Below are 12,581 nucleotides of genomic sequence, written 5' to 3' on the forward strand. Positions count from 1 at the left end.
AAGTCCCTCTTGGTGCTAATAAACCCAACTTCTTTTGACTATGGGTGGAGGTTTCTGCTGGTCTTTGGCTGAAGGGCATTGAATATGCTATAATCAAATGTCACCACCCTATATAAAATTACTTCCTCCTTATGCCATATACCTTAAATTTATGCAGTGCTGTATGCAAATTATATCTCAATAAGACTGAAATAAAATAAAATGACTCCCTCCTTTACTCTTTCCTCTTACCCTGTTTTTATTTTCTTTGTACCTCATTATCATTTTTTTTTTTTTTGTCTCTTTCACTAGAATGTAGGCTTCATGAGAACGAAGACTTTGTTCAGTTTTTAGGAACATAACCTGGCAACTGTATAGACGATGGACTAGAGTAGGAAGAGGCTTTTAGTAGGAAGACTAGTAATATTGTTCAAAGGGTCAATGGAGAGGCCTTAAAAGCTTTAATTAAGGCGGGGATAACGAAGTAAGGGTGGGATGGAGAAACACTTATATGGAGTTTTCAGGGTTTAGTAATTTATTTACGAATTAGGTAGAGAGGAAGTGATGATGGATAGGGAGGAAATTAAGAAACCCCAAATAGTGACTTGTGTATGCATTCATATGACTTACTTCAATGTATAACTTATTGTGGTGAAATAATATATTCTATTATATAAATTCTTGTCATATTTCAATAAAATTCAAACCTGGGGTATGACATACATTGACAGTGAAAGCCAGTATATAAATTTTAAATGTCGAAAACAGTTTAAAAGAAAAGCCTTTTCTTCTTTGCTGACATACAATTTACTCACTTTGAAATTCACATTTGCCTATAAAAATGGACACGTGTATTAAAGGTTTTAATGCTTGCAGTTGGGAAATGATGGTTGTTATAAATTGCTAAAACATCTATAAGACCGATGACAGAAGTAAAGCACATTTAACATGCCATTGATCCCACTGATTGTGGTAGGTTCAATGGATAGCCTAGAAGGGCACTCTGAGGGCAGAGGACTTGTTATGAATCCAGAGAGCATGCAACACCCCAAGTGTTCAATAAATTTAATTCCTTATCGAATTACGTTTTTGCCAAAATACTCAAAGCCAAAGATAGTAAAGAAAACAAGCTTTTAGAGAATTCCCTTCAGGAGAACAATCTGTATTCTTGAACAGTTTGTTTCAAACATAATATAAAAGTCCAGCTGCTGCTTGGACTGTTCTTCCTTCAGCTCTTCTCTTGACTAATGAGTGCATGGTTATCTTCCAGGTCTCAGCCCAAATATCACTAGGGAAGAGCTCTTCCCTAGTTACTCTGTCACACCACCCTCTTCATTTCCTTCACAGCAGCTACCACAGTCTTCAGCTGTGGTGTTTCAGTATTAGTTGATTATCACTTCCATCAAAATTAAGCCCTACTTTGTTTACTGTAGAATCACCAATACCTATAGTCAGTCGCTAATCTGCTGCATTTTAAAGGGAGATTACCCTGGTTGGGCCTGATGTAATTAGGTGAGCTCTTTAAAGAGGGTCTAGAAGTCAAGGAGAGCCAAAGTAGGAGCAGGTGCTTTACTGCTTGGCCTTGAAGAAGCAAACTCCTTGTTGATAGGGTTGTGAGGCAGAAAACAGTAGGGCTCTAGGAACTGAGGGGTAGCCCCTTGCTGTTGGCCAGCAAGGGCTGCCCCTCAATCCTATAGAATTGTGAATTCTGCCAATAAATATATAAGCTTAGAAGAAGACCCCAAACTCCAAAAGGGAGCATGCCCCTGCTGACACCTTGATTTTAGCTTTGTGAGACCAGAGCAGAGAATCCAGTTGAGCCTATGACAGGACTTCTGACACATAGAACTATGAAATGATTAATAGGTGTTGTTTTATATTACTACATTCGTGATAACTTTTTACAGGAAGAGAAAACGTATTCCTACACCAACCCGTGAAACAAAGACCTGATATAATTTAATAGGAGAAAGCAAAACAATCAATTATCCATAACTCTCCAAAGACTAATTCAAGCTCATGAAAGGAAACAATTAACAAGGAGTTAAAACAGAAAATTCATTATTCTCCTACTTTTATACAAATTAATGAGATAATTGAGGCCAAGGTAGGTGTTTATTTAATTTGTGTGTGTGTGTGCTGAAAACGTGCATTTATCTTTTTCTCTACTTAAATGAAATTAATACAACACAAAGATGTTTTACCATTTATATTCCCTCAATTCTTTGCCCAGCTATATCCTATATTATAACTGATATTTTCTCATTTTCAACTGGTAAAACAGGGTCTTTAGAAAGAAGAATTAAGTTGCACATGTCTCCATGACCAATTTCCTGTTTTTCCTCCTAAGTTTAATAACAATCGTGTTTCTTATTATATAATTTTAAAATATTTACATGTTGGCTCGTAATAAACAAAGAATGGCCAGATCATTAAATTACTTTAAGTGACTCAGAAATGGCAAGCCACGATTCTACATGTTGACAATTTGTAGTATCATTGTAACAACTAAATGTTAATAATGCTCCAAATTAGTTTGCTCTGCTCCCAAGTATGATTACTAGTAGCAGGCTGCCCCTTCCCAATCCATTCCCTATATAAAACAGATTTCATCTCCATTCTAGAGAATAAATGATTATAACCAGGATCCATAATCTGGATGAATTCAAACAACCATTTAAGTTACACGAGGAAACAGGTCCAGACTGAGGAAGAGTGGAAGGTGTGGTGATGCAGGAATGGCAACTCTCACCTCTCCTCCGGTCCTGTGTCTGATACAGTTGATGTTATTAATCCCTGGATTATGAGACTTATTGCCTTCTGTTGCCTCTTTAGTCAAGTGATCAGGCATTGTTCCTTGTCACGACTCAGAGTGAATAATCCTCCTTGGATATAGAAAGGGATAGTAAAACATTATTTTCCTCTCTAAAAATAGAAAGTTAAAGTCATACGTAAAAGTCTAATTGTGAAAGCAATGGAAGAAATGATTTGGGAATCTATTCTCTTTAACTGCATAAGTGTCATAAATTCTGGAAGGAAATTTTATCAATTATATCAGCTGTGTTATCTTGAGTAGCTTTGAGTTTCAATTGTTTTACTTGCTTTTTAATGATATATTACTGTTTGTTAATCATTTTTAATTTAGTTTATTATGTCTTTGTTGAGTTATGCCTACAATATATAGTGATGCAAATGCAACCCTATTTGGTGTCTGTTATTTCCACTAACTATATGTTAAGACAAAGGTACAAGGATTAAAAATTATATTGTCTAAAACCCAATTTTCAAAGTAAATGTAAACATAATCTCTTCTAAATTCAGTTGTCTAGCAACATTTTTTATTAAGTTGCTGCTCTCACTCCCACCAGAAAAATGGAAATAAATACAATATGAATATTAGGCTCTTTTGCCCCCTCCAGGGTAATTGGTTCCAAAGGCTTGAGAACCACTGTTATGGAAGCATGCTGTCCTTCGTATATTCTTTTCCTTTCACCACTGCCTTATATATTCATTTCAGTCTTATTCTGGAAGTATGTGTGTGCGTGCGTGCGTGCGTGCATGTGTGTGTCTGTGTGTGTGTCTTGGGGAAGAATACAGGGAGTCAGAGCTTCTTCCCAATTCTTATTGTTTTGCCAGTGGTTTTCCCTGACAAATCACTATAGTATTTCATCCTATTTTCTTTCATATTTATAAAAATTGACATCCCTTGCAACGACATGGATGGACCTAGAGGTTATTATGCTGAGTGAAATAAGTCAGACAGAGAAATATAATACCATATGATTTCACTTATATGCAGTATCTAAGGAACAAAAAGAACGAACTAATCAAAAACAGACTCACAAATATAGTGGACAATTTGGTGACAGACAGAGGGGAGGGGGGTTGGGAGGCTGGGAGAATGGGGTGAAAGGTTAAAGAAGTACAAATTAGTAGTTGATAGTTGGATATGGGGAGCATGACAGAGGGAATGCAGTTAGCATTAATATGATGGTTAAGTGGGGGAGAGAGCAATTGGGGGTATCATTTTATGAACATTATAGATGTCTAACCAATGTACTGTATACTTGAAACTAATTTAAATAAATAAATTTATTTTAAAAAATTGACATCCCTAAACATTAATGAATCAGGTGTATTTTGAATAATTTGAATCTTTATTGGACTACAAATCAAAGGTATTCACCTGACTTATTGCCAGGTATCAACTGCTGATCGTGATAAGTAGGCACCCTTTTCATGTGCTGTGGGTCTAGAGGAACTTTATTTCTAAAATTAATATGTCAACCATGAAAGGATAAATAATATTCTCCCTATCAACAACATTCTACACATTCTTATAATTTCAAAAAAATGAAAGAAAAATTACTTTGGAAGTCTTAAGGGAACTAAAGTGTATCAGAATCTTTACTAAAAGAATATGTGGACCACACAGTCATTGGAAAGTGACAAGAATCTATAGAGAACTGCCAGAAAATTTATTTCAAAAGAAACTTTAATTCTAAGGGAAATTAACCCCAAAACCTACTTTAAATTATATTGCCCATTTCATGCTGCTTCATCTACTTTCATTATCAACCAACCTTCCCTTACCCCTAAAATGATTTAGTTCTGACTATGCCTTTCTATTCCAGACTACATCTCAACAATATTGAGAAGTGCTTCATAGTGTCTTCTTATAAATGTAGTTTTGGAGAATAGTCTATGAAGAAAATTAATAACCCCGTTCAGGTACATTTTGGGAATATTCTCTAAGATCAAGTTAGAGAATGATTAAATAGAAACTTTGAAGGGTGGGTTAATGGGGAAATAATAGTTTCTAAAATAAAACATGGGTACGGAATACATTTTCTGGGAAGCCATCTGTTTATTTAGACTATGTGAGGTGTATAAGTATGTGTGTGTGTGTGTGTGTGTGTGTGTGAAAGAAGGTGAGAGAAAGAGACAGACAGAGAGAGAAAGCTTCTTTTGTATGCTACCATTGAAAATAATTTTCAAGAAGTACCGAACAACTTCTAACTTTAACTCATTCCCTTCCTTTGGTAGAGAAATTTTAATACACACAAGCAAGTAAAAAATATCAGGATTGGAAAAATTCTGGCAGCCTTCTGACTAGACTGAGGCAGGCATCATGGCTTGGTTTATAACCTCAGCTAAAAGAGAAACCTTGAAAGGAGGAAACAAAAAGACAATAGAAAAATAACTTTGTTGCTTTGGGAGTAGGGTCTTTCTAATGGCAGTCCAGAAACTATCCATTTCTGTCCCAAAACATAAGACTCGACATCATTGCTTATTAAGGTCATTTAAATTAAACTCATAAGATACCATTACACACTTACTAGAATGGCTAAAATTTTAAAGATTGGAAAGGATGTAGAATAACTAATACTCTTATATACTAATGGCGGAAATGCAAATTGATACACCCACTAGGAAGACATGCTGCCAGTTTCTTATAAAATTAAACACACAGTTTACCGTATGATTCAGCAATCTCAATCCTAGGTGTTTACCAAAGAGAAACACAAACACATGTTTACGCAAAAGCCTGTATACAAATATTTATAGCAGCATTACATATAATTGTCAAAACCCCCACACAATTAATTTTTCCTTGGTGAATGCATAAACTGGAGTATATCCACACATTGATTAAATCTCTAACACTTTATGCTAAGTGAAAGATATCAGACTCAAAAGGCTATATAGTAATTCAAAAACTTGAAAATTGGGTGTTCACACTCTTGTGAGATGTGCCTTCTGCAAACCTTGTCACAACATCAGCACATTACCTGTCCGATGTGAAGGAAAAGAAAAAAGAAGAAAAAAGGCTGCATATTGTATAGTTTCATTTATATGACTTTCCCAAAAAGGCAAAACTGTAGGAAGAGAAAACAGAACAGGGGTTGCCAGGATCTGGCAGAAGATTACAGGGTTTACTATAAAGAGGCAGAATGGAATTTTTGAGGGAGTTAAGAGTATTCTATATCTTGATTGTGGTTACATGACTGAATGAATTTGTCAAAAATCATAGAACTTCACTAAAAAAGATGTATTTTATATTGCATAAAATAAATCTCAATAAATCTGAATTTAAAAGAAAGCACTATAGGACAATAGTTTATAAGACATCTAACCTAGACTCTTCAAAAATTTATTATGAAAAATAAAGAGACTGAAAAACAAAAATACCAAGTGAAATATATGAACCTAAGTTGGATCCTGATTTAAAATAATGTAACAAAACAATTAAGAAAATTATCATTGTAAAATTGGGGATATTTGAATATGGACTGGATATTATAGTATCCAATTATTTTTAATTTTCTTAGTTTTTAAAACAGTATCATGATTATATAGAAGACTGTCCTTTTTTGTTAGGAGATGCATACTAAATATTTAAGGTGAAACATCATGGTATTTACTTTCAAATGGTACTGCAAAAAAATTTTGAGGGAGACATGATAAATGCTGATCATTATTGAAACTAGGTGAAAATCTGTGGGCATGAGTTAGTTATATTTACCAGACGATGTCTTTTAGGTGTAGTGCTAACACTCTGATCTAAAATATCACCATTATTATGTATCAAATGCCCACAATGGTTCTGAGTAAAAGGAAAAATATTGGTAAATATGTATCACTTGATTCTAGGTTTTTAAACATATGTGTGATTAGTGTATATAGATTTATCTTTATAAACTCCTAAATAATTTGGTGTTGATACACATCCTATTGTTAATAGTGATACTCACTGGTAAATGAGGCAGAGGAACAGAAATCGGAAGGACTAAAATGGAAATTTCATTTCGTACTCTATACGTAATACTTTATATACTTTCAAATGCTAAAAAGGCTTTTGGATGATTTCTACTTTGCTTGTGGAAGAGAGTTAAGGTGAAAAAGAGGTCATATAAATCATTGTTTTTGAATCTTTGCCTCATATCTATACAATGAGAACAAATTTTTTTCCAAAATACTTTTGACTCTTTCTAAAACCAAGTCCTCCTTAAATGTATGAATATATACACTGAGGTATTCATAATAGTGTACTTCTACATTTGAAGGCCATTCCAGAGAAGAATTTCAGGAAACATTCTCAGCAATAACAGCATCATTAAAAAAGTATATGCAATCCTTGGATAATATAGGCAGTTTTCCCAATACAATGAATAGTTAAAAATTTATTTGTAAATTGTTACAAATCTTGTAGTGATGAGAAATTATGATTCTCTTTATAGTTATAAATTAATCTGCTTTTAGGGCTGTCTAGAGATAGTCAAGTCAGCCTTCCTGGGAACTGGTGCTTCTCTTTCAGTGCCTATTTTTACTTGAAACTATAGAAGTCCCAAATAATTGGTGCTTACACATAAATGTGTTTGTATTCTTTAAATTTTCTTTAAATAAAAATGGAATCAAACTATTAAAAAAAAAAGTATAGAAGTCCCCTCACTCTTTTTGCCTGAAACTAATGATGCTGTCTGAATAGTTTTTACTGCTTGCTTTCCAAGTAAAGATTAATCATGATAATAAAAGGAGAGATTTGAGGGGGAAAAATTATGACAGTAGGACCTTATCTACATGCAGAAGCTGTAGTACTAACAGTAATTCTCAATAAATATTTGTAGTGTGAGAGAGTGAATGAATCAATCAATCAATAGGAAGGACCAAGAAGTTCACTAGATCAGATCATGAACTCTAGGAGGAAGGAACTGGTCTTTCTTATTCCTATTTGTATCCCTAACACCCTGCCACACAATTGGTAAATCAACAAATGTTTAATGAATAATCCAAGGGCTATCCTCACTTTCCCTGGGTATGGAACTGGACTTTTATAATGACTTATGTTTATCCTAACCCATTGTTAAAGGGCACGTTTTTTAAAAAGACAAAATCACGAAACTTATACAAAAATGAAATAACCATGTGTTAAAGAATGTTTTTTTATTTAATTATTAAGGAACCTAGTCTATGGCCATGCTATCCTGAACAAGCCTGATCTCGTCTGATCTCGGAAGCTAAAGGGTTGGGCCTGGTTAGTAGTTGGATGGGAGACCACCTAGGAAGACCAGGTGCTGTAGGCATAAAAAAATAGAATAAAAAAATAAGGGATTGTAAGCTGACAAGGTCCTTGCAATCTGTTGGGTCAACCAAGGGTTGCCTCGCCTAAAAAAAAAAAATGAATTATTATTAAGGAAACTAGAAAAGTATAAAAAGCCAGTTTAAGGAGGCTCTGCAGACAAGATACAAATAGAGGCAATCAGGAGTGCTAAAATGAATTCGTTACTAGATGAAAAATAGATAAAAATTCACAGGGAAATAATCAATTGCATCTTCACCAGCAAATATCATTTGCATTACCAGCAATTTATAAGTAGCAGAGTGGCAAAACTACTCAGAGACAATGACAGTTACAAATAATGATGAAGATTGGGCTAGACAACACCTAGCATTTCAGAGGACACCTAGTAATAGTATTTTTTCTTTTGTCATTTTAAAGTCTCACAAAGTTTTTCTGACAGTCTCCTCTCCTCGTGATAATAATTTCAAAGGTTATCGTTAACCACACACAAAAGTTTGGTTTTATTAGGTTTGGCTTGATTGTTTACACAGGTGAAGCAAGAGAAGTCAGCAAAGTACAGCCTATAGGTCAATTTTAGTCCCAAGCCTGTTTGTGTACCTCCTGCAGCTAAGAATAGTTTTTACATTTTTAAGTGATTAAAAGAAAATCAAAAGATGAATAATTTATTGTGACAAATGAAAATCAATTTTCAGTCTCTATTTTTAAAGATTTATCAGAAGAGAGCTATGCTCATTCATTTACATATTGTTTGTGGCTGTTTTATCACTACAATGGCATAGTTGAGAAGTTGTCACAGAGAACATAAGACTCAGGAAACAAAGCCAGGTCCAGGGTGAGGCAACTGAGGTACTTGTCTCGGGCACAAGATTTAAGAGGGAACAAAAAATTAACTAATGAATAATGAATGAATAATACTTTGAGACAATGTTTTTAAAAATCGAAAGAAATTTTTAAAAATATACAAAATGTCAAATTTTTAAAAATGTGCAAATGTTAAATTTTTAAACAAAAACAAGATCAATATTACTAATTTTTCCTTATGCTTCAGGCTCCAATATGCCTTGGTATGGCACTGCTACCTCACTCGCTTTACCCTGCCCCTGGTCCTGCTGAGCACTTAAAATATTTACTACCAGCTTTTAGAGAAAAGCTCATAAGCAGCTGTGTTAACCAACCACATGAGCTTCCTTGAGTTTGAGACTCAAACTTAAGCATTAAGAATTAAGGCCACAAAATAAACTTCTGACTAGGAGAGCTCATAAGGAATCTCGGATTGGAACCTCAAAAGCTTCTATTATGCTACCCTGAGGCAAAGAAATCAAGTCGCAAAACCTCTCTTTAAGAAATTTCTTCTGCAGTACCTATAAATTAGATGATTTCTTCTTTTGTTTGCAGTCCTCAAAATTGGCTGTTTCCTGGCTTGCCTAAGTGAACTTCTTATCATTTGTAAGCCTAAAGACCCTAGCAGGCAATTTTCCTGGGTGGACTTAACAGGTATTGGTTTCATATGTAAAGTAAACTTTTATTTTCCATAAAAATTACCTGTCAGAGCTGATTAAAAGAACATAATTCTCGATTCATACATTCCAGGCAATTTGTCCAGTAATATCCTGGTACAAAGGCAGATAGGTTCTTATTGAATGTATAACTATAACTGTATTGACATGAAAATAACTATATTGTCATGAAAAGCAAGAAGACTTAGTAAAATTTTGTGAATTTGAAGGAGTCAATGAGAATCAAATACCATATAAAATGTTTTATTTCAGCTTATAAAAGCAGTCTACTAAATTGTTGTGGGTTATAGATTGCTTAAGAAGAGAAAGAGCTTCCTCATATATCCAAGAAATAGAACAATAACACAACATCAACAACATTCCAACCAAATAACCATAATAATATTTGTCCCATCACTGAACTCAGTCTTCTGTAATTAGTTTTTGCTTTGCTGAATCTTGGTTAGCAGTCTGCTCTCACAAAGACACCAGTCTCTAGAACAAAAAAAGTTTTGGAAATTCTGACTCAGTTCATTGTTAAGGTCTGAAATTTATCTAAATGATATCAACTCAGAAGCCTGAGCAAGAAAGAGTCTGTTTTTTGAAATGCCTATAATGTGAAATGCCTGTAATGGCTGTTTTCCGGTGTCTCTAGAACTGTCTTATTTGTTGAAGATGCAAACTCTGGGCTGTAACTTATAACAGAGTCCTCAGGAGGCAAGCATCAGAGTAAAATGAAAAAAAAACTATCTGTAGATTGCAAAGACGCAATGGCTGTACTTCATTTATTACTGCAACCAAAAATATCAGAATGAAAGAAAGTAAAATTCTCTATTGGGGTACAATGCATAACTCTTTCATAAATTTCAATCTAATTTTCTATGAGAGTAAAAACCTATTCTAGTCAGCAAGGGCACTGGCTAACCTCTAGAGATGACCCATAATGCATGCAATCTCTAAAAAGTTATTTCAACAACGGGTGTCAATACAACCCATCCTAGGGAAGAGTGAGCATCTCTTCTGATCTGACAACTCTTCCCATCCAATTCTTAAACAATAGGAACAAACAAACCTAATTATTTTCTAGCATCTCTCTTTTTATAATATGAGAAATCAAATCTTTGTGATTTTTTTTCTGGAGTCCTTTTGATCGCAAAGATACTTTTAGGTGTAAAAGATATCTTGAAATTTTTATTTTATTTTTTCTAAGTTTAAGGTTCCGATTTTGGGAAGGCAATTTCAAATGAGTTGTCAGAGGATATGTGAGCATTTAATTAAGGTAGGATCATGAGTTCCTAAGAAACAATACTTGATTACTTATTTAATCAAAGTGTCAATAAAAGATTTTTAAAATAGAGAAGGTGACATGATTGTAAAAAACCTTATCTCTTTCAAAGTAAGATGACTTTGTTCTTTTTTAAAAATTATCAGTAAGATAATAAAAACCAATGTAAAGAACAAACAAAATTATTTTGTTCAAAATTATTCTAATAAGCCATAGAATCTCTGCTACACAGGTGGATAACATGAAAACTTACAATTGTAAGTGAAGACTATTAATCAGTGAACCAAGGACATAAGCCATTAAAACTGAAATTTAACATACTTTACAGCTTCTTTCAAACTCAGGTATTATAAGAACAGAAAATAAAATTCACTTTCCAAGTTTTCTCCATTAAATTTGTTTGTATTCTAGAATAAACTGACCCTTTACTTAAAGACTACCTTGGTTTGTTTGGGCTACTATAACAAAATACCATAGACTGAGCAGCTTAAATGACAAACATTTATTTCTCACAGTTCTGCAAGCTAGCAAGTCCAAGATCAAGACACTGGCAGATACAGTGTCTAGTGAGGGCCCACTTTTTGGTTCATAGATGAATGACTCTAGTTATGTTCCTACACACCTGGAAAGAGGTAAGAAAGCTTTTTGGGATCTATTTTATAATAACACTAATCCCATTAATGAGGGCTCTGTCCTCACCATCTAATATTCTCTCAAAAATCCCACCTCCTAATACCGTCATATTGGGGACTAGATTTCAATATATGAATTTGGCGGGGGGAACACAAACATTCAGGCAGTGACAATCACAGAGTGTGGTCTCAGGATCTCTAACACTCTTTCAGGGGCTGCACAAACTAAAAACTATTTTAATAATAATAAGACATTAGTTACCCTTTTCATTCTAATTTCTCTCAAAGTGTACAGTACAGAGGCTTTCAAAGCAGATTAAATGCAAAAGCGAACATGAGAATCCAGCTGTTTTCTAGAAAGCCAAATGTTTAAAAGATTTCCAAAACTGTAAAGCAATGCCACTTTTCAAATTTTTTGGTGTTATAAAATATAGTTATTTTTCATGAAAATGCTATTTATTATTTTAATATGCTATGGGTTCATATGCTATTGCTGTTTTTCAATGATTCAGAAAATAAATAATTTTTACATTTTTCACACAAACAAAAGCTCATTGGAGTCACCCTAATTTTTAAGTGTAAAAGAGTCCAGAGATTAAATTTTTTAAAAATTTTATGGATAAAAAATATTACTTTTAAAAAAACAAAAACAATACAATTTATTTCTCTCTCACTCTTTCTCCTATTATAGTCTCAACAACCTCTACTAATTACAACTTTTAAAAAAGTAATCGGCTTTTATTTTCTTCAACAGGAATGGATTGTTGAACTGTGTGTCATACACAAGCATTTGAGCACCTAGCATGTGAACACATAACACAACTTTCTACACCAATGCACGTCTCTTTTATACCTTTTTAAGATATCAAAAATGAGCAGACTCATTAACATGACTGAAAAATATAGCCCCTTCGTAGCATGTGAAATAACGTGAAAAGTATAATCAATGGTTTCGTATTCTGATTTACCTAGAAATCCTCCTGTTATTCAATGGTTACCTATTAATTAATTCAGTAACTGTCCAAGGTTTTAAGTTTTCTAAAGATCTTGGAAGTTATCTTAAAGCTGATACACTACAAAACATAATTATTATTGAAATTTAAAAT

The 12,581-nt window shown here is 33.7% G+C and overlaps 1 non-coding gene and 1 pseudogene across 1 annotated transcript; both read left to right on the forward strand.

Annotated features, from left to right (window-relative positions):
* Window positions 1-5,682: 5,682 nt before the first annotated feature.
* Window positions 5,683-5,781, forward strand: LOC111743051. Its single transcript, XR_002781572.1, has one exon. It is a non-coding gene; the product is annotated as a small nucleolar RNA U13 (small nucleolar RNA).
* Window positions 5,782-7,946: 2,165 nt separating this feature from the next.
* On the forward strand, window positions 7,947-8,063 carry LOC111743076 (annotated as a pseudogene).
* Window positions 8,064-12,581: the final 4,518 nt, after the last annotated feature.

This window comes from Pteropus vampyrus, unplaced genomic scaffold (assembly GCF_000151845.1).
Source record: "Pteropus vampyrus isolate Shadow unplaced genomic scaffold, Pvam_2.0 Scaffold106, whole genome shotgun sequence".
NCBI lineage: Eukaryota > Metazoa > Chordata > Mammalia > Chiroptera > Pteropodidae > Pteropus > Pteropus vampyrus.